Raw genomic sequence first — 23,724 nt, 5'->3', positions numbered from 1 at the left:
ATTGTCACCTTGATTTCCTTCCACAAACTGATACTTCATCTTCTATTCACAGACGTAGAACATTCCCTGCAGAATTCATTTTCTTTGGTACAAAATACTTATTTTCCTAGCTGAATGTGTGACATTCCAGCTACGTAGCTCTGAGCACACCGTAGATGTCCACACACATTTGCTGATTAAGTCACAGTAGGAGTCCATATTAGAAAATTTCACTTTTCATGTAGGATACGATTTTTATTTCTTTAATCCTCTCTGTCATTTCAGTTATTATATAGTAACTCATTTATTTATGGTAATTGCCATATTTTCTAGTTATCATTGAAACCTAAGATAAGAAAGCATTATTTTCAGTTAAAAGAAGACAAATCTTTCTACCCTTAATTTTTAATCAGAAAAGAAATTCCTTTGGAGCAATGAAGACACTCCTTTGCTTATGTTATGCATTATATCTCCTGAAAGAGATCGCAAGAGCTGAGCTGGGTTCATTTTCAAAAAGCAAGGAAAATGAATATATTCAAGCTTGAAGCAAGAAGAGCAATTCAAAACAAAATTAGCAGAATGTGAACACGAGGATGCATGTCTCCAGAAGCTTATGAGCTAAAAGTGAAACCATTACAAATTATTTCATCGTAAACACTGTGCAACTTTATATCTTCTTGTTAGATGACTGACCAGACTCTTCTGTCCTCTGACAGCTCTGAGGAGGAATTTGATAATAATTGAGTCCCTGACCCATGACCATATATTTTCATAGTGAACAGATGTGTGTGTTACAAATCATGGGAACCTAACCATCAAACCTGGAAACTTTCTGGATAAAAAATTAGAAAACCCTGGTATCATAGCATTGACAATTCAGACACATTATCAAAATTTCATATGCAAAATTAAATGATCAAAATACCTAATTAGTCTGCTCTATATGAAGCCTAAATATGCCAAAAATCAATGTAACTTATATATTTTTTTCTTATTTTTTATTTTGTTTGAGGTAGAGCCTTGCTTCGTTGCCTTCCCTGACCTAGAATTTGCTATGCAGAGGAATGATTTTTTACATTGATTTTTTTATAAAATATATGTCGATCATATTTTCCTACTCCACAACTCCTCCTAGATCCTACCCACCCAACTTAATGTTAGCTCCTTCTCAACAGAAAAAAATGCAAACTGAAAAATAACCAATATAACAATATTATATTTTATAATGAGATTTATAACTTACAAGTGGAAAGAAATTGGTTAATAGCTAATGTCCAATAGGTAAATGGAACAGTGTAACTGTGCAATTTTTGTTTACTGAGAGTAATCTGCAAGTGAACTTGTAATTTCATGGTGTCCACAAATTGCTAAGGAATATCTTATGCTAACAGGTTAACTCTTAGTACAGCAGCAGTCCTTGGAAAACTCCATGACACCTAAAGCAATTACATGCACCCCTACTTTTATTGCCATGGATTGAGTGATTTGAATAAACGGTTACACTGATATGATTGTCTGAGAGATATCTTTTCAAAGGGATCTTTTTCCTATCCACTGAGATGGCTCGGCAGGTAATGGTGCTGGCCACCATGTCACATGACCTGAGTGTAATCCCAGAGATCCACAGAGTGACCGGAGAGAAGCGACTCCTGCATGCTATCCCTTGACCTTGGCAAGAGCATCATTGGTATTCCTGAGTCTCCCTATAATATATTAAAATATAATAAATTTTATAAGATGCTTATTTTATAACTCATCAGCTAAGATGCCTTAATGAGAATTAGTAAATACTTCTTCACTCTTTTTATGACCATATTGAGATGACGAGTAGGTTTGGCTACTTCTGTGTAAAGATAGTGAAATTATCTACCATTGAGCAAATTTGCACAAGTGTAACAATAATTGGAAATTTGAATGAAATGATTCATTCTTTCTGTGCATACTCTATATTTTTGCATACAGATATACATGTAATTATATATATATATATATATATAAAATGCAGCTTCATGCTTTGACATGCATATGCTTTGGAAGTGATCAGCACATACAATCAAACTAATTAACATTTCTGTCACCTGAAACAGGTACCATTTAAACTTTTATCTGTATAAGAAAATATTACACTACCTTATAATTTGCATTTTAATTGAGATTTAATTAGACGGTTTTTATTCTGAGATATGATAGCCTTGGAAATTTTAGGTTAGGAAAATTATTGGTTTGCTAATGCTATGGTATTTGTTTGAGAATTTGGCTAAACCTTCTTGCAAGTATTGTCTCATTATAGATTAAGCAGAGGTTCATTATGTTCAGGAACACTAGATGGTAAAATGTAAGAAATGGGAAAAATTCAGAGAGCATCCCTCTGACGCTAATTTTTAATTGACTGTGGAAAGAACTCTTCAATTAAATGTGCTAAGGTTGGCCCTTGTGCGTGTGCTACGCACAGACCTTCTCAATTCTGTTTTCCCTCCTCTGTGTCCTCCCAGTGCACCCTCACTTTCCCATCCAATCAACTCCAAGTCTTCTCTCTTCTTTCTCTATTTAAAAAACAAACAGGCAAAACTTTTTAAAAAGAAAAAAAAAGTAAAACTATGTTATCTTGCAGAACATTTACCTTCAATGTGAACATACTTTTTCATTTTAAAATGATTAAATTATATTTTATTTATTCAAGTGTGTGTGTGTGTGTGTGTGTGTGCATTTAAGTGATTTTGTATGGAATCAAAAGACCATAGGACTGTGAGTAGGTGTCAATTTTTCCTTCCATCTTGTTTTGGGAATTGAATTCAGTTGACAGCATCTTTACCTGCTGACCCAGCTAGCCAGCTCTGGTTGACATATTTCGCATGAAGATTTATAACAGCTTATTCAGTAATGGCTAGCTTCTGTGGCTGATATAAAATTGCTTTAACATACAGGTCTAAATAGCTGTATGTCCATAATATGCAAAACACTATGCAACAAAAATAAAAAGGACCTGAATAAAAAGTTATGGGATTATCAAATATAAAGAGCAAATCTCAATAGGTATGAACCATTTATATAACATCTTTAGTATGAGAATAAACATGTACATACAGTGTTTTAAGTGTTGATCAATAATCCAATAAAATCCCCCTTTCATTATTTCACATTAATATTCTACTTTAAATAAAAAAACTAGAAATCTAAAATGTTAAGTAATTGAAATTGATTTTTAACTTGTTGGACATTTTTATTAAAGTATTCTACACTAGATCATTGGAGAGTATTACTGAAGTAGAATTTAGCAAGATAATTCTTTCTCTCTGCTGGTGGACTCTTCTCCTGAATGGTTCTGAATCTGCACAGTAGAACCAAAGCACAGAAGGCCCACATTAACACCACCCTACTGCCCCCTAGTGCTAGAAGTCAGTAGAGCTTTAAGTAGTTAAAAAACCCACCTGCTGGGTTTACCTCTCCTGGGTGTTATTTCACACACAAGAGGGTTGGTAGTGACCACAGGTGCTCAGTCTTGTGACATGAATATCAAAGCATGTGAGGTGTAATCTGTATATCACCAGCAGAGCACTCAAATCAAAAGAAAATAAACTCTACTGATTATAGCTTATTCCCCAAGAGAAATCAGCATCAAACTAAAACATCCGCCAAGCAAGAATTACCCAAAGGTTCTGAGTCATGTTTAGAGACTCCTAATCAACCCAAAGCACGAGAAAGTCCTCTGGGATTGCACCTGTCACCCAAAACTTCCTAGGACCACATTGACAGAGACCTGTGTCAGATAGGTGCCTCTGGAGAAGCACATTCCCAAATAAGATGAGTGATAGAATCGCACTGAAATTAGAACGTCCATTGATATTGTAATGGGGATTGATGTGTGTTGAGTGTTACATAATTATTTCTTTCACAGAAATTTCCACTGATGAACATTTAAATTGATGGCAAAGTTTCTCTACCACAAATGAATCATCAGACTTATTAATACAAGACAGTATGTCCAGTCAAATTACGGCTCAGTTAAACAAACAAATTGTTATATGATGTGTTCCAATGAATATTTTTCTATGAAATTACAAAAATGTGTGTCTGTGCTACTGATATTCTGCTGGTGAAGAATTTCTTCCCATGGACATAGGACTATTATCATCATAAAGCCAATAATAGATTTTATTCCATTCCATAAGCAGGCCCAGGTTTTTATTTTTAAAGCAATTTCTCGCTGTGTACATTAAAATACATATTATTATATATAAAATAGACAGTAATGTAATGCTTTTAAGAAACAAACACTGGTGTGCCTACAGTATTTTTCTGCCTTCAAATTTTCCTCTCTTCATACTTTATGAAAAGAAAATCCAGAGTTAGCTCTTATAATCCCAATGGTCTGCTATAAAATATTTTAAAACATTGACAGGTGCCTGTGATTTCATTTGATAATTTGCCTACAGGTTTTCAAATACTTAATTTTATGTGGAAAATTAAAGTTCTATCAGAAAAGGTTTGGATATCATTTGAAATTAAGTCTCCAACTTTAGTTTTGAATCCTGAGAAAGATATTTTATTCCCAATGACCCAGAAGAGCTAATTAGACATATAGATGGGCGAGAGCCTTTGCAAATACCTTACTTTTTAAAACCCAGAAATGTTTCATATAAGGTCACAGGAGTTTCTTTCAGATTTTACATAATTAGTTGGCTTAGTGTTAAAAATGAAAGGCTTACCAAAGGTGCTGCTGTATCATAATCCTGTTCTCTAGACTGGCGACATGAAAGCACACAAGCACCTTCTTTTCTTTTTATCCTTTTAAAAACTTACTTTCATTTTTTTTAGATTGAACACATTTATTTAGAGTAAAAGGGCAAGAAGAAATTCAAAATGAGGATGAAGGCATACAACAACAAAAACGGGCACATGCGTGGATGGCCTGAAACCAGAAACTTCTAGAACACATGAGCAATACCCTACACAATATAGGCATATTAAAGCATTTCTTAAATAAGACTCCATTTGTCCAAGAATTAAGGTCAACAATGGACAAATAGGACTTGATGAAATGTCTGACAAAGATTTAATATTCAAACTATATAAAGAATTCAGAAATAAAAAAAATGGCTCAAAATATTATGGACCAGGGACTTGAATAAAAGAATTCTCAAAAGAAGAAAAAGATGGCTAAGAAATATCTTTAAAAATGTTCATTATTATTTTTAATTATGTGTGTGTGTGTCTTTATGTGTGTAGGTAGCCTTGGAGGCCAAAGGTGTCCTGGAGCTAGAGTTACAGATGGTTGACAATTACCTGGTGTAGGAGTTGGAGAAACATCAGGAGCCCTGACCACGAGACTGTTCCTCCAGCCCCGCAATCAACTTCTAATGCCTTAACAACTCGGACTGGTTGCTTGACAAGTACATATGAAGTGCAAATTTAGTACAGCATCCACACATTTCCTCGGCTTCTGAACCTCAACTGTGACTTGAACTTACTCAATAAGTTTCTTTAACTTTTAATTATGTTTTCACTTATATTACATACCGACCATAGTTTCTGTAACCTCTCCTCCCATTCTCTACCTCCCACATTCCTTCTACCCCACCTATACACACCTCCTCCCTGTCACTATTCAAAAAGGGACAGGCCGCTGGGCAGTGGTGGTGCACACCTTTAACCCCAGCACTTGGGAGGCAAGGTAGGCAGATCTCTGTGAGTTCGAGGCCAGCCTGATCTACAAGAGCTAGTTCCAGGGCAGGCTCCATTACACTGCAGCTGTAACACTGCACTCCATTAAAGCACATTCTAAAATAGATAAAGAAGCACATGGTACCACCATAAAGGATAATATACATATTAACAATACCATAAATTTCTAAATTATCATATTGTATCATAAGAAGCCTAAATTGTTCTAGACTGTCAAGCTTATCTTGTTTACTAAGTCATTTTTTAAATTCTTACTGTGTTTTCTAGATCACTGAATATACAAAACTTACCAAGTATTTTTTTATGCTGGGTAATCACTTCTAGAATTCTTGAATTCTGTCTGTAAGTCCCCAAGCCCCAGCAACACATTCTTGGCCATAATTCCTCTCAGAGGCCTTACAGGGAGTTTACTGCATGCAGTAAGAGAAACCCTCTAAAATTTTATATTTAGATATAACCTTACTTTTCTTTGATTCTTCCTCTGAGAGTAACATCTAAAAATTCATGGAATCCTTTGGAGAGTGGCTGGTCTTTGAGAACTACTGAATTTTCACAGGCATCAGTTCTACCATTTTTGTGAGGAATGTCGGGCACAATCATGTTGCTTTAAATTCCTAGTTTATTGTCTCATCTCTCCCCATACAACTATCCCTCTGAGTCTCTTTCTTACTCTGTTCTTCTATTTCTTCCTACTACACCTACATATAGGAACATAAATTTTTCCCCAAGGGAAGGAAGCCAAGAGAACTGAAGTTGTCAGTGTTATATCACCATGGTCAAAATACCTGACAGAACAACCTAAGCAGAGAAGGGTATATTTTGAGTATATTTTGCTTTATGTATCTGGAACATTCACTCCAAGGCAACCTGGTTTCTTGTTTGGTTCTATGGAGATATACAGCATCATGGGCTTGGAGCATGTAGTAGGGGATATTCACCTTAAAGTAGACAAGAAACAGGTAGGGCAAGGATCTGGTATAAATTTCAAAGGCACTCACACAATGATAAATTTGTTCCATCTGGTCCTCAATAGCGATACCAGCTTAGGAGCAAGGAATCAAAACAGGATTCTGGAGCAGGGGAAAGTTACATAGTCAAATAGCAATGTGGACTCATGTCAACATCCTGACAAGCACCACATTCAATTATCAGAGAAAGTCACTCAAGGATGCTTCTTTTCATTTATGATAATCCATCTCTCTTGTGCTAACTTGCTAATTTCCTAATCTCTTTATTCTTAACCACCTGTTTTCATAGTATCTGATGTAATACAATGCTCGAAATTTCTTTCTTTAAAAAACAAGTGTTCATGAGATATTAACAAATAAAATGTTTAAATGTCACTAAGACTTTTGCCCTTAAATTAATTTCTGGCTGTTTGCTACACTGTTTTATAAAGGTGTTTGCCTGTGGAAAGGGCATGTTTCCCTGATCTTGTATCATGGAGTTCTGTAGTTTGGTATTAGGAAGACTTCGGTGTAGGAGAACATGGGAAAATTGTTATGTGTTTGCCTGCATTGTACAAACTCGTATGTCTTTCCAAGTTAACTAAATCTTGGATTTACCTCCTGCATAAGGAAGAATATAAAACAGAAAATGAAACATGCCCCGGCAATGCTGAAGCAGGCATGGGCAGCCCAGTTATGTTGGGGTTCATGGTCTGAGTTGATGAGGATGACTGGCCACGTCTCTTCCTCAAGGAACAGGTTTTACCAAGATATGGACTTGGATCACAGAATTCAGAGTCCAGAGTGTCTACCAGTACACAATGGGGGTTATGCAAGGAAGAATATACCAGTAACTAAATGTGGATGCTGAGAATTTGTCTCACTGGCTTTTTTCCTTACTTGAAAAACTAATTTAAATATTTTTCAATTTGCAAAATAAAAAGACATTAGTTTTAAAGTCAAAGAAAGAGAAAAGAGTGGGTCTATTTTCTTTGATGGTATTGATACCTCTTTGTTGCCTTTTCTTCTTACTTCCCATCTCCTACTGGTACCCGTCCTCTTTACACAGTTCCACACCTACCTTAGGGTGTTACCTATTCTTTTTAAATCTCTCTGTGTGAAAGAAAGGGCAGCATTTATCTGAATTTTACTTAGTTTACTTAACATGACTACCTAGACACCTGAGTGCAAAATGATCTATAGATGTTCTCTTAATAGGTACTTAAACTCTCTTTAAAGTGATACTGTGTTATCCTTAAATGGACTTACAGAGCTTCAGAAATAGAAACTATACTTGCTAGCACTGCTCATTTTTATGGCTGATTTCACATTGTGCCTCTATGCATTTACACGTGCAAATAAATAACCAAATATTACAATTGAAAATATGACAAAAGGAAAGACAGTGTAATCTTATTACATATATATGAACATACACATATATCACATTGTGATATGCATATACACGCATGAATAAACATGTATAGATCCATGTACACACATACAAATATGCATATATAGAGATATATATACATTCTCTTTATCCACTCTTCAGTTGAGGGATATCTCGGTCATTTCCAGTTTCTGGCTAATATGAATAAAGCTGATACAAAAAACAGTTGAGCTGGTATCTTTGTGGTAGGATGAAACATTCTTTGAGTATACATACATGTATACATATGTGTATGAGTGTATGTGTGCATATGTAAATATTTTGTCATTCACTGAAAAATATTTTTCTCATATAATATATCCTGATTATATTTTGCTCTCCATCTACTCCTACTAGTTCTTCCAAGCTCCCTTCCCCTCTGACTGTGGGGCTCTGCCAGAGGAAGCTTCTGTGATGATGACTGGATAAGGAACTGATCTATGAGTATAGCAGAATATCATTAGTAATTATTGTACTGATTTGATTTTGACCAGTAGTGTTTAGTTTTACCCTAGGTATCTGTCTCATCTAGTCTCTGGTTCTTGGTTACTCAAGCAGTGTTGGGTGTGGGATCTTTCTAGTGAAGTGAACCTTGGGTCACATCAGGCATTGGCTGACTACTCCCAAAAGTTCTGTGCCACCATTGCCTAGCTTATTATGCAGACAGGGCAGATTTTAGGTCAAATGTTTTGTGACTGATTGATGGGGGAGAGTCTTCTGTTTTTTGTTGATTTTATTGGTTAAATAAAGAGACTGCCTCAGCCCTTTAATAGGACAGAAAATTAGGTAGGCGGAGTAAACAAAACAAAATGCTGAGAAAAAAAAAAAAGCCACGTCAGAGTCGCCATGATTCTCCCACTCCAGACTGAGGGTTTCCATGGGGCCCCTCTGGCCAACAACACAGTTAGATGTAGCCCATTCTTTTTACTTGAAGTTTCATTTAGTGGCAAGAGATGTTCGCTTTTAAAACATCATTAAAATTTCAGTATGTTCCAAGTTTTCTGTGTTAGATAAAGATGTTCAGTCTTTCTTCTCCTAGCTTATAATTAAATAATAGAAAAATTCTCAATCAAAATAATGTTTGGACAGTCACCGAAGCATGTGTGAGACTGAGTGCACTACTTCAATTGTCAGCTCTGATAGTCACATTGAGCCTATGAATTGGATGCTATTATGACATAATTTTGTGCAGAAGTATGACAGCTCAGATATCTAACCCCTATTGTCTTCCCACACTGCACTAAATATCTCTTGCAAATTTTAGTTTAGCATTAATAAGTGGCAAATTTACATGTATACCTTGTAACTGATTTAAAATACATTTATTGATGATTTACTATCACTAAGATATATATATATATATGTATATGTATATGTATATGTGTATGTGTATGTATATATTCATATGCAAATACTCCTGTGGTCACATGAATGTTTGTCAGATTGAAATGTGCTGCAAATGGAAAATGCTGAAGAAGTCAGTAGAGACAGAGGCTGCTTGTTCGTTTCCTGGCCACCCAGATCCAAAATAACAAAATAATGACACAGAAACTATATTAATTAAAACACTGCTTGTCCTATTGCTTAAGCATAGTTCTAGTTAGCTCTTACATCTTAAATTAACCCATTACTATTATTTTGTATTTTACCATGAGGCTCATCATTTACCAGTAAGGTTCCCGGGCATCTTTCTCCTTCAGCAGATACATGGCTTTTTTGAGGCTCCACCTACTCTTACTACATCTCTGTTTGAAGTTTCCTCCTGGCTTTTCTCATTTAAGCAACTGGTTGAAGGAACAGGTTCTTTATTACCCAATGGCAATAAAACATATTCACAGCATATAGAAGGGAATCCACATCAGTTCTGCCTCAAAGAGAGAAAATAATTCTCTTATCCTTCCCAAAATCTACTTCATTCATTTTTTTTGTTTTTGTTTTTTTTTTTTTTTCCTTTCTTGCTTTTAAAGGCAGGGTTTCTCTGTGTAGCCCGGGCTGTCCTAGAACTTGGTTTGTAAAACAGGTTGGCCTTGAACTCACAGAGATCCACCTGCCTCTGCTTTCCAAGTGCTGGGATCATCCATGTTGTCACACATTGATTTTTCAGAAATAGTTCAGTAAAAAAATGATAAAATAAATATGTTGTGTGTGTCCAAGGAAAATAAAAAAATAAAGGAAAATAAGCACTTTAGACATTTCCTATATGCTAAAGTAGATATGTATTGTTCAAAGCTATTAAAATTATAACTATAATCTGTGAATTATAGATGCTAGGGCAGCAATTCCTCCCAAGGAAAATGACGAAGCCTATTTCAGTCATTTAGGTAATAATGGAGCTCATAAGCACATGCACTTGGTCCCCAGTAGACAAAGCTGTTCTATAAGGTTAGGAGGTGTGGCATTTTTGGAGGAACTGAATCACTGGAGGTGGGCTTTGACGGTTCAAAGACTCAAGCCACTCACATTTAACTTTTTCTCGTGATGTTGTCTCAAGATGTGAGCTCTCAGCTCACCCCAGTGCCCTTCCTGCTGCTTGCTACTGTGCTCTTTGCCATGATGGTCACAGGCTCAAACCCTCTGAAACTGGAAGCCCCAAATAAATTCTTTCTTCTAGTTTTTGCCTTGGTCACGGTGTTTTAGCACAGGCACAAAAGGTAACTGGACCAATATCATTGCTCATCTGAAGATAAGCAACTTTAATAATTCTAATGATGATTTTGAAAATTTTGTAGTGGTCAATTACAAAACTATCTTGTTGGGACAAAAGAACAAAACTGAAAAGTGTACAGATACACTTTGACTTGTGCTTCAGCACAAATTCTGGTTAAACCTGGCTATTATGTGAATCAGAGGAGGACCACTAAATCCGAGGGATACATGCTTAAATAAATAGCTGGCCCTATTTTTTTTTTTAAATTTCAGCTAACGGCTTCTTTAACAGAAGAAACAAAGTACTTTCACCCTTTAGTGTTTTGAGTCCTTGCCTGGTAAGTGAAATCAGAATGCTGCATGGAGTCCAGAGCATGTTAACAATGACACATTGTTAATTGTTGTTTCTTTTTCTTCACTAGTGACATAATGCAATATTATACCTCACCATTAACTAGCAGATACTTGGTTTTAATAAAAATGAAGCGTTAATTACAGGAGGAATTGTTTTAAAGCTGTGAAAATATCAAAAATTTAATTTTAAATTTAGGTACTATTTAGTGCACAGCTCCCTGAATAATAAATTAATGTACATTGTATTCATATTTCTTTCAGCTTTTCCTTATTTCAAAGTTCTGTCTTTAGCCAAATGCTGGGGCACACGTCCCATGGACGTAGCTGCTTGGGAGTCTTCAGCAGTACAATTATTTGATAACTAGACAACCTAATATATATATATACACACATATATATATGGCAAAATATAGATATACAGGACAAAATAAGGGTTGTGTTTGCATGTCAGTAGAGGGGTGCATTTGAGATAAAAGGTTTTCTGCTTAATCAAACGTGCCATGAAAAATAAGACAAAAACAGCATTTTCATGGTTAATAGTTCTCATATTTTATATATGCATAAAATGAATTCCTTTTAGTTCTCTATAAAATATAAAGTATGTGACACTTTAATTAGTTGTGCAATTTAGTTCCACGTTCATTATTCACCATCAAATGTACTTTTAAATCTTGAAGACTTGATACAAGGGATATCATTAGACTTTATATGTGATGTGATGTGTGTGTGTGTGTGTGTGTGTGTGTGCGTGTGCGCGCATGCATGCCCATGTGTTGGAGACAGGGATCTCTATGTTGCTTAGTCTGTCCTTAAATTTCTGTGCTTTAGAGCTCCTCTTGCCTGGGTCTCCCCACTCTCTGAACTATAGATGCACGGCAGCATGGTGGACTTGATACATGTTATCTAATCTTAGCTGTGTCTGCTCTTCTTGCTGCAAGCCCCAAGAATAAGAGTAGAAAAATATCCACTCAGCTATCATGGGTTCCTTGTCAAGAAATATTCAAGCTAAAAGCATATTCAGTTTTATCTTTAAAATGCTCAATAAAACTTCTACCAGGTATTTTAAGTGCAGAGAACTCCTTCAAGAATCCAGGCAAATTAAACATATCCTTAAATAAATAACAATTCAGAGATTTCATTTCCCAAGATAGGCTTTGTAAGCAATGTCAAAGAAAACTTTTCAAGCAGAAGAAAAATGATTCCAGGCAGAGATTTGAGTCAACACAGAGAATAAACAGTGCCAAGAAGATAAGTATGTTAGAAAATATAAATACTACTTTCTAAATGTATAGTTTTCTAAGAAAAAAACAACTTTGCCTTCTACAAGAGCCTTTCACTGTTATCTCATTGCCCTCTTGCCTTGTAGGAAGAGTCACTGCCTGTCGTTGGCATTTGTGCTTATGGATGGGGCAAATGCAAGACCTGGGGATACTTCCTCAGCCTGTTTACCAAGGGCACAGAGCACAGGAAGGCCTGATAAAAGCAGGGCAGACAGAGGTTTGTCATTGTCTAGACCTGTCTGGAATGGAAAGTAACCTCTGAACTGCCCAACAGGGCAGGACTGAAATTCAGCTGGCTGAATTTTGGTTGCTGTGAGACATGGTTAATATTGTCATATGATTAATTACATCTTTGATTTTGACACACCTCATGACAATGCCACTCTGCTTTTAAGTATTGGTAATGCTTCCAGATGGCCGCCAAAGTCTTCCAACTGAAAAATCATCTTGGTTGAGGAGGACCTCTATACTACAGATAAGAATGATGGAAGAATATACTGTGTGTGTGTGTGCATGCGAGAGTGTGCATGACTGTTTTAAACTCTAATGATAAAATTCACAATACAGCAATATAAGCTTTAGAAAAATGTACTATGAGCTTCCCACCTGTCCTTGGACATCATGGAAGAAACACTATAAATGGCCATTATAAGCTGTCTTCTATTTAATTCACCAACACAACAGGTTCCATGGACCTATCCTTGTAACCCAGAATGTCACCTTCATGATTAAAATCTTGGTAGGAAAAATATTACCTCAAAAACTACATTGTTGTCTTCTCAAGAATTGAAGGATCCTTGTGTCCTGGGAGCACCAAGCAAGAAAAGCAGCCATTATCTTTGCTGGCATAGTTGACTCTCACCATTTGGAGGACATATTGCCACTGTAATACAATGGAGCAGAGAAGCCTGGGGTTAATGATAAGTCAGCCTTCTGGGCCTCTGCTACTATCCTCACCCATATTGATGGCTAATGGGCAGAAGCAGCTTCTGTGACTGAGTGGGTATTATGATTAATATTGACTGTCAACTAAATTGGATCAGGCATTAACTGAAACACAAACATCTGGACACATCTGTGAGGGTATTTCCTAGAAGGATTAAATGAGGGAAAAGCCCCTTTACCAGAGTAGGCAAAACTTTCTCTTAGTGACCCAGTCAGCAAGAGTTCTGAAGGGAAAGCACCGCCCTTTACCTGCCCAACGTTGGTCCCTCCTGGTTAATGTATCAGTATGTTTCATTCTTGTTGTTCTTTCCTTCCATCAGAACCCTTTTTCTCTGGTCTTTATCAACTGAAGATCAAAAGCTCAACAGAAAACCCTACAGTCTGAAATTCTTGAGCCACCAGCTTCTGGAGCTACAGAGTCACCAAGTTCTCTGACTCCTGAGTATGAAGACATCATTGTGTGAATATCTAGGGGTAATGTTTTGAGTCAGTTGAACTAATATCCTTTCTGTAACATAGATTGTTCTCTTTGGCTCTGTTTAAGTAGAGAACTCTGAATTAAACAGTGGGGGACCGAGAACTTGAACTTTTCAGAGATGGGGGTCTGTTCAAACTATGGGATAATTCTTTGGGGTCAAGTGATTCCTAGCTGAGGCTGAGAGCTGTAAAAACAGACGACAAGACAGATCAACACCCACATTGACCTCCATCAGCATCCCTCCTATGCAATTCATAGAGGCCCATGCTGTAGCTACTTAAAATTCATACCACTGTACTTTATCCAAGAGTCCCTTTTAAACGTGTGAGACAACAAACGGTGTCACTAATCCTTGAAATATTAGCTTAAGCCCAAGATTTATACTAGGACTATTATATGCTGTATAGTAAGTAACCTGCATAAGTCTCCCATGAACAAATGCTTTCTCCAATTGTAGAAAAACTGCTGCTGCAGATCTACAGTGGACAAGGAGACCTGTGCAGTTGAGCAGGCCCCTTGGAAGGGACACATTGTTGCAATAGCAAGATCTCTTCCATTACAGAGGGATTTTTTTTCCCTCAGCCACTGTGAGAGCCATTGGCAAATATCAACCAAACATTTCTGTAATAGGAGACCATTAGTTCATTCACACATGCCCAGACCAGAAATAACCACATAGAAACTGTATTAATTAAATCACTGCTTGACCCACTAGCTCTAGCTTATTGGCTTACTCTTACATCTTAATTTAACCCATTTCTATTCATCTGTGTATTGCCACACGGTTGTGGCTTACTGGCAAGGTTCTGGCATGTCAGTTCCCAGTGGTGGTTACATACTATCTCCTGACTCTGCCTTCTTTCTCCCAGCATTCAGTTTCCTTTTCTCCCGCCTAGCTCTACCCTACCCTATCACAGGCCAAGGCAGATTCTTTATTCATTAGCCAATAAAAGCAACACATACACAGAAGGACTTTCCACACCACATTTCCATTGTTTCTGGTTTTGTTTTTTGTTTTGTCTTGTTGTTGCTGTTGCTGATTTTCATGACAGCACTCTGCAGTTACTCAAACCTGAAGCCTTCATACTGACAGCAGAAGGCCATTTGTCCTTCCCATTTTTCTGGCTGTTGCCGGTTCACAGACTAAATTTCATCACTTGAATGTAGTTTGATAAGAATAATAACTTCATTCCTTGAAAGATCCATAAACTATACAAAGCACACAGATCACATTCATCTACCACTTCCTCCCTCCAACTAGTGCCCTCCTAGCTTCCTGCCCTGCCTCTTCTAAAATTAATAACCCTGAATTTAATCAGTGCTACCTTTGTATACATGGCTGTGGGGCAACTAACTACAGCATCAGGCACCTACCAGAGACCATATCACCAAAGATAAATGATTCTTGATGTCTTGGGAACTATAAACTGCCAATAGCTCCTCCCATCGAGTGGGGCATTTGGGTATTCTACATCATTCATGCTGGAATTTGACTAACTTTGTCTTTTGCACAAACTTTTGTTCTGGTAACATGCATATCTGGTGTGAGTTGATGCATGCAACAGCCTTTTCATGTTGAGAAGTCCATTTCACAGCTTAACTCTCCAACAGTTCCTTTTTCTCAAAGTCTCTGAACCATGGTGTGTGTGTGTGGGGGGATCAGTTGATATAGATGACCTATCCACATCTGAGCATTCTGAGATTTGAGCAATTATAAATCTCTGCAAACAGAAGCATCTTAGACCAAAGTTGAAACCAGTACAATTCTATGGATGTAAACATAAATATTAAGAATACAGTTCGGCAATACATCCATAGTCATGGCTTTTTACTGGGTTTCTAATGCCAAGCACGAATCCTTCCTGTGGATCAGGCCTCATGTTCAACCAAAACGTACTTGGTTATAACCCCTATGACTTTCAGGCCACTACTGCGTCTGTGGGGACACCTTACTTGGTCAGTATAACAGCATCCGGGTTACATATTGGGTAAAATCACTGGTATCACTGATGTATTTTCTTTCCCAACAGCCTGCATATATCTTCTGGCACTTTGTAAGTTAGCTAAGCAGCAAGAGAGTTTCTTGATCAAATTGAGGTGGATTTTTACAAATTCTCTATGCAAAGTGAATAATTTCTGCCAAAAGAGGCTCTTATCATTTAGTCATGATGGGCAACAAAGAGGAATGGAAAAAGCCTGTGGTCTCCTTTACCAACAACTCGTTGGGAGGTAACTTACCTGTGCCAGCCACTGAAATTTTCATTTAATAACCCATGTCTCCTTTGAATGAGTTATCTATACAAGTACATACACAAAGGACAAAGAGTCATATTTTTAAGAACTCTAGTTATCCGTAATAAAATACTGATCAACTTAAAGCAAATAACTTGCGTTAAGGTAACTATACTGTGATACAGGATTTTAAATTTCAAGTCTATTTCTACAGGCATGAATGCTTTTGCTTATTGTATGTAACATGATAAAAGTGAGATAGGAGCTTTTAATATCATATTTTAATAATCTCCAAGACTTACACAAGAGGGGGTAATCATGTTTCCATTATAAATCATGAGGACGAAGTTGAACTACTAATTTTTACTACTAATTTTCCTAGCATGGTCTGAGAAATAGTGACTATGTTGAGGAGAGCATTGTGGTGTGATGCTTCCTTAGGGGGAAAAATGTGGAATGCTAAGATCGTTGGCTCATCTGTTAAGGGCCTGAGGCGGATTTGGGCAGACTCAGAAAATGAAGAACGGGGTTATTGTACTACAACTGTTAAACACTAAAATGATAATTTATTATACATTTCAATATCTTGGCATGAAACTCCTTCACTCATGACAGTACAACTAGCCTGCCTTTGATTTAGCTCTCTCTCTCTCTCTCTCTCTCTCTCTCTCTCTCTCTCTCTCTCTAAAGCAGCCTCATTTACCCTGATTTTTTGGGGGAGTTTTTATTTCCATAGGAAACAGGAGCCTTTACAAATTTAGACCAGTCTTTCACTACAGGAGTAAATAATTCAAGTCACAGCAACCACAAATTTGAGTAAACAATGTGTTTTAGAAACAGATTAGTTAAATCATAAAATCCAGGCACAAATCCTATCATTTCCATTTGAAGTGGATCATTATGAAATCAAATAGAGTTTAACTTTACTTTTATCTGAAGAGCAAGTCAAGTGAGCTGCAAGGGTGGAAAAAGATTTGAATAGGAGAAATGGTTAGAACTCAGGAAAAGGAGTATCAATCTTAAGCCTGACGTGTACATTCCCCCAATTTAAAAACTGGCAGTCCATTTGAGAAGTAAAGGCCACTTAAAATAGGATGCAGAGAGCCAGTTAGCCAGCCCTGGTAAAGCTGTGTGTGTTGCCAAACGTGAAGACATGACTTTGATCCCAGAACCCATTGGTGTAAGGAGAGAACGAACTTCTATAAGTTGTCCTCATACACATACATGAACCATAACACATGTATGTGTTCACTTAGAAACACAACACACACAAAATGTAATTTTCAAAATTTAAATTTTTTTAAATTATCTCCTAACAGTAGATGTGGCATTTTGATATGCACAATAATGTTTAAAACAATAAAGAAAAATAAATCATGAATATGCTAGGTGACAAAATCTAAATCACAGTCACTCTAAACACTGCCTTATGAATTGATGATTTTCGTTTAGATATCCAAATGATAAAATTTATGAACAGCCCCTGCCTGAACAGAGTCTGTGAGTTAGGGATGTGTCTAGCAGGTGGTAACAATATTAGAACTGTCTGGTAGATGGAACATCAGTCATCCTGATTTTCATTGAAGATAACATTTCTTTTTTTTTTTTGAGAAAAATGTGCTTGCATGAGGAATAAAAGATTTTTTTCATCATATTCAAAATACAATTCTGAGTTGAGGGATAAGAAAATACCCTTTGGTATGGTTTGGTTTGAATATGTATGGTATGGTTAATGTGCCATTGAATTAATCTTCAAAGGTACAATGTTAAGGAATCTACTTTTAAATTTGTTCTGGTTTGTCTTCTATTGCTCTGATAAACATCATAACACAAAGAAACTTGGAGTTCATTTGACTTTCATTTCCAGCACATAGTCCTTCTTCCAAGGAAGTCAGGACAGGAAGCTACAGGCATGAATTCAAGCACAGACCATGCAGAAGGACAGAATATTAGCCTGCTTCTTGAGGCTTGCTTGACTACTTTTTATAGCCCAGTTTAACTGTTTAGAGATGTATCACCCACTGTGGGATGGACCCTCCTACATGAATCAGTAATCAAGAAAATGTCCCCACAAACTTATCAACAGACCAATGTGATGGAGGTAATTCTTCAATTAAAGTCTCCTTTTCCAGAAGTGTCAAGTTGACAGCCAAACTATATGTGTGTGCACAAAAAACCCACACTTACACATACATATGAACAAAATAAATAATTTTTAAATAAAAAGTACAGATTTGTCTCATAACAGTACAAGTAGCTTTCTGACATGCACAATAATGTTTAAAACAATGAAAAAAATAAGTCATGAATATGCTAGGTGACAAAAAGAAAGAAAATCACATTGTGAAGCAGCTTGCCTTTATTGGGTTAATGTCATTGTCATGTGTGAGTTAGCTACTGCAAGAGAGGTTTACACTAACCACATTCTTCTCCATCTGTCCCGTCTCTCTTTATGGCCCCATCTCTCCCACGAGGCAGCAACAGGCATATCTTTACATACAGATACAGGGTCCATGACATTAGACTTCTACCCTATAAAACCATGAGAAATAGATGTGTGCTTCATTTTGTTTCAGTAAACTCTTCTCTTTCTGGAATTCTATTATTGTAGCACCGTATAAGCATTGGAATATTTAATTCACAGATAATGTATCATGCTATTGCTGTTTCGTGCTCTACGAGGAAGGAGACCCATGGCTTAGAAACCTTTTCACTGACAAAGAATCACACAGAGCAGTTAGGTCAGGCCAGTGGTCTAAGTACAGCAGAATTTCGTGTGATAGTCTAGAAATCTGTCTTTAGAATAGCAAAGAGAGTAGTAATTTAGATGCACAGAAGCTTTTTTGATAATCTTAATTGGAAGGTCGTTGCTCAAGTCCATTTTAGTAAAACAAGTTAATGAAAAATTAAAGGTTTTCAAATGATTTCAGTAATTTTGAATTCAAAAAATGAATTTCAGGATGTAAAATTAAATAAGGATTTGACCAAAAACATTAGAATTGAGTCTGTCTTAGTATGTTTTTCTGTTGTTGTAACAAACACTATGACCAAAAGCAACTTGGGGAAGAAAGAGCGTGTTTTTCAGGTTACAATCCATCATGGGGGTTTTAGGGGAGCCAGGGCAGGGACTCAAACCGAGACCACTATGGAATGCTGCTTACTAACTTGATCCTCATGGATCAATCAGCTTGCAATTTTTTACAATATAGATGATGCTGTCCAGAGCAGACTGGACATAAATCATACAAGAAAATACTCCCACAGACTTGCATGCAGGAGAATCTAATGGAGTCCCTTTCCCCAATGATTCTAGTATATGTCAAATTGATTAAATAAAAAATTTAGCAAGAAGAAAAATCATATCACAATTAAAATAAAACCTTTCTTTTGTATTGTTTATCCTTAGGATCTAATGCTAAAATCACTATAAGACATATATAAATATAATCTTAATAGTCCCATCACTTTTTAAAATACAAACATTTCAAAAGTTTAAAGTTCCTTTAGAATATGTGAAGTTCCTTATCTGTGGGTCCGTGTAAAATCATAAAATCAATAATACATTATGTTCTTTCTTATTCCAACATGGAAGAACCAGGACAAAGACAATCAAATCAAATCAAAACCAACGCTGAGCATCGTAAGTCAAATCTCAATAGCTCAGTTTCTCACATCCTAGACTTACTAACAATATGCCTGGCTCTGAAGGGTTGGTTACCTCTGCTTTTTCTTTTTTTTTTTTGTTCTGCTATCTAAAGCAAGCATAATTTGTCTCATAGTTTCAAGTGGTTTCCATTCCCCACCTGCTGCCTTCTTTGATAGACTTCTCAAAGTCTTGGCATTTCTAATGTGCTGGGTTACCCACTGAAACTTAAGTTGTACCATCACCAGTAGCCTCTCCTGGGATATCTACAGGGATCTGACTCTTCCTCAGATTACCTTAGCTTCTCTTCATGACCTCTTCGAATCCTGGGGTCCCTACTATAACTAATGCTGTACCTTCACCAATGGTTTCCTCTGTTCAACAAAGAGACTACCACCCTGTTATATGGTATCAAGCTGCAGTTTCTCTCTGTGGTGGTTTGAAAGAAAATTGCTCCTAAAGGGAGTGGCACTATTAGGAAGTGTGGTTTTATTGGAGTAGGTGTGCCCTGGTTGGAAGAAATGTGTCACTGTGGAGGTGGACTTTGAGGTCTCATATATGCTCAAGCTTTGCTCAGTGTGTTATACAGACCACTTCCTGATGCCTGCAAGATGCAGGACTCTCGGTTCCTTCTCCAGCACCATTCCTGCCTCCATGCCACCATGTCCCACCATGATGATAATGGACTGAACCTCTGAACTAAAAATGAGCCAGCACAATTCAATGTTTTACTTTATAAGAGTTGCTGTGATCATTGGTGTCTCTTCACAATAATAAAACCCTAGCAGAGACACTCTCCTTAACCCTTTAATTTCCTCGTCTCCACTGAATCTGAGGCTGTGCCAGTGACTTTTCCTGGCCTCTTAAAATGACCTTATTTTATGTCCATGTTCCTCCTAATCTTGCAACTTCCTTACCATCAAAAGCAGTATCTCTCAGGAGATTCTTCTACACCAACTAATTCAGCTTCCAGCTTGAGTGGCATCATGGTCCTCTCTACACCATGGTGTTCGTGTGCTGACCCTGAGGAAACACACCTCAAGGGGCTGGTCTCTCACTAATCAGAGATTATTTCTCAGTATCACCAGCTCTCTTAGGGAGGCAGAAATTTCACTTCAATGGTGCCAATCTCTTTTAATCACAGCTGATCCTTCAGTCTTGGCTGAACATAAACCACATGGTCTTAATTAATAAGATCACAGAAATGGCCCCTTAAACTCCCTCTAAACTTTACAGAGTCGGTCGCCATTGTCTACACAACTAGAGTACTCTTGTCTTCAAAGCTTCCACAGAGAACTTATTAAGCTTGGACAATGATTTTCCCTTCTTAAAACTCGAAACACTTCCACAAGCCTCCCCAAAACAACACACAGTCAGATCTGTCATAGAAATACCCCACACTCTCAGTATCCATTTCTAGCCGGCTCTCATCATCTGCTGCTGGGAAAAGCACCATGACCGAAATCCTCTTGGGGAAGACAGCACTTATTTCAGCTGACAGTGGTCTTTCAAGAAGGGAAGTCAGGGCAGGAACTCAAGCAGGAATCTGGAGGCAGGAATTGAAGCAGAGCCCAGGAAGAGTGCTTTTTTCCTGATTTTCTTCTTATGTCTTGTTCAGCCTGCTTTTCTACAGAACCCAGGACCATCCATGTAGGGGAGACATCATACAATGCAGGATAGCCCTCCCACATCAGTCACTGATTGAGATAGAACCCCACACACTTGCCCACAGACCAATCAGAGGGAGATATTTTCTCACTTGATTTTCCTTTCTTCGCAGATGATTCTAGCTTTTTCAAGTTAGCAAAAACTTAGCCAGCACAGATTCCCTGAGGTAGAGCTAGAAAGTCCTTCTCCAGAGACCTTGACCTATATGTGGGATAGTACTTGTACAACTGATCATGACAGTCCAAAATGACATTGTACTTTCTCATAAAGGATAGAAGTACAGTCTTCAGAAACTATATATATATATATCAGTTGAATAAATAGACCGAAATTATGCCACTTGTCCTGAACTCATGCTCTTTTTCAAATAAATAATTAGGAATTTATTAGCTCCCTTCTGGTCTGCCCTCAAAACCCAGAATTAAAACCTGTGACCTTCAGTATACTCAATAAATATTTATTAAATGAATAAAACGGGAACGCACACTGGTTCTGTACCTCAGATCACATGACAACATACTTTTAATTCTAAGCCGGGTTTCCAATAGGAAGCCATTATTAAGCTCCCAGGTGTGGAGCGCACTGTCAGGTGCTGAGTGGAACATAATGAAATCAGCTGGAATTCAGTTCAGGGCTGCCCTGTCTTGAATGTTCTAACTTTGAGATATATTTTCAGATATGAAATTCTTATAGTTTACCAGGCTTGCTACTTAGAGAAGCAGCATTGTAGGTTACAACCTGCAGCACCCAGACCTTTCAAGATACGATTTCTTAGCTTCTACCCTGTCAGGTGTTCAGCCTGGAGAGTTTTGTTTATGACAGAATGCTCTGGTTGAACACGTGGACTTAGACTGCTTTTGGAAACTGCAGCCTTAGCGTCTTTCTCTAATTAAAGTTTCGTCAGCGTGATAGCAGTGCCCTCCTCTCATTGTACTTGTCCAAACTTTCTGTGCTAAGAAGGGTAGCTCCTGACTGGGAAAGAAAAGGCACTTAGACCTCTCAGGAAAGAGAATTTCAGAAATGTGGGAAATGTTTTCTGATGTAGTCACACCCTGTCGTGATGATTTTAACACTTATCTGATTAAAAGGCAGAGGCTACCCACCGTCTATTTGGAGTCTGAGCAGTTTTATGAACATGTGTGACAGCCAACAATGTGATCGTGAGGGCACTCATGAGAAGTAGTCTAGCTCGTTCCTAACATCAATCAGATGGCTACACTGACACCTTATCACTGGATTTTAGAATGCCTAAGCAGCCTACTTCCTCTGGAATACCCCTTTGTCCAAAATAGCTAAATACCCCAGCTGCAGCCAGGATGTATCTGGTTGATACAATTCAATGGTACATTTCTCATCATCTTGGATTTAACCGCTGTATTATTGTTAAAGTCATGTATAGATCATGGCTGTAGGTTTTTTTTTGTTTGTTTGTTTTTTCTTTGTTGACTTGGGGCAAAGTTGACCATCCATAAGCAAAATTGATCATTATTTTTTTACTTAAGAAGTAGCTGATACCTTTAACCTTCCAGTATTCCCATTGCCATTATTAATTGATTCCAGTATATCTTTGAATGAAATTACGTTAAAAATATTGAAGTCCCTCTGATGCTTTTACTGACAACCTCTTGGAACTGAAACTGGTTTGAGAATCTTGAAAAAGAGTTCAAAGAAATATTAGGACTGTGTGCTGAGTGTGTAGGCTGAACATAAATAAATCCACTAAGTTATTGTATAGTCCATGGGCATGGCAACCAAAGCCAACAAACCTCTGTCTATAATACCTATAGATTCCTTGGCTGTTCTCTTGTTCTTCAAGTAGCTTTCAGTCTCAGGTGCTAGCTTTTTCCATCATATCACAGATGCCTCTTTTATCTCCTTGTGATTTAAGTGTTTTGTCGAGGGTATTCTAAGCTTCTCTTTAATGTCTCTACAATGAGCTCTTCCATTCAACATTCAGAAAATAATGCAGATGTATAATGACGTGTCTTGACCTGAATTCAAGGGAAACTGTAGTCCATGGCCCTTCCTATAGCTAGTAATAGTGTCTATTAGTGTCATATCCATGGTAGATTACATATATAAATAGCACTATGATCTGAATTCCTTAAAACCTCTTTAATTTAAAAGCCAATACCATGAAGGTGGAGTGTAAGAATTCATTTTTACTATAGTAGATTTTATAGAAAAGACTTCATTTTGTGATTGGCACCAAAAACATGGCCTGTCCTTTCAGTTTCAAAATGACCCAGATATATTTACTGGATTGTTTTTACGGCCTCACAACTAACTTTAAGTCAAGAAACCCACATTCCATTATTTTATTTATTTTTCTAATTGAAAAATCATGTATATTTTAGAATGCCATTTTGAATTTACACACAATATAAAGTAAATATGGTTGTGAAGCTAGTAAATATGTCACTTTCTTTGAATCAGGT

This window comes from Alexandromys fortis, unplaced genomic scaffold (genome assembly GCF_014885135.2).
Source record: "Alexandromys fortis isolate MF-2015 unplaced genomic scaffold, M_Fortis_MF-2015_v1.1 scaffold_52, whole genome shotgun sequence".
Taxonomy (NCBI): domain Eukaryota; kingdom Metazoa; phylum Chordata; class Mammalia; order Rodentia; family Cricetidae; genus Alexandromys; species Alexandromys fortis.
The sequence above is the reverse complement of the archived record's forward strand: the minus strand, read 5'-3'. Positions refer to the sequence as shown.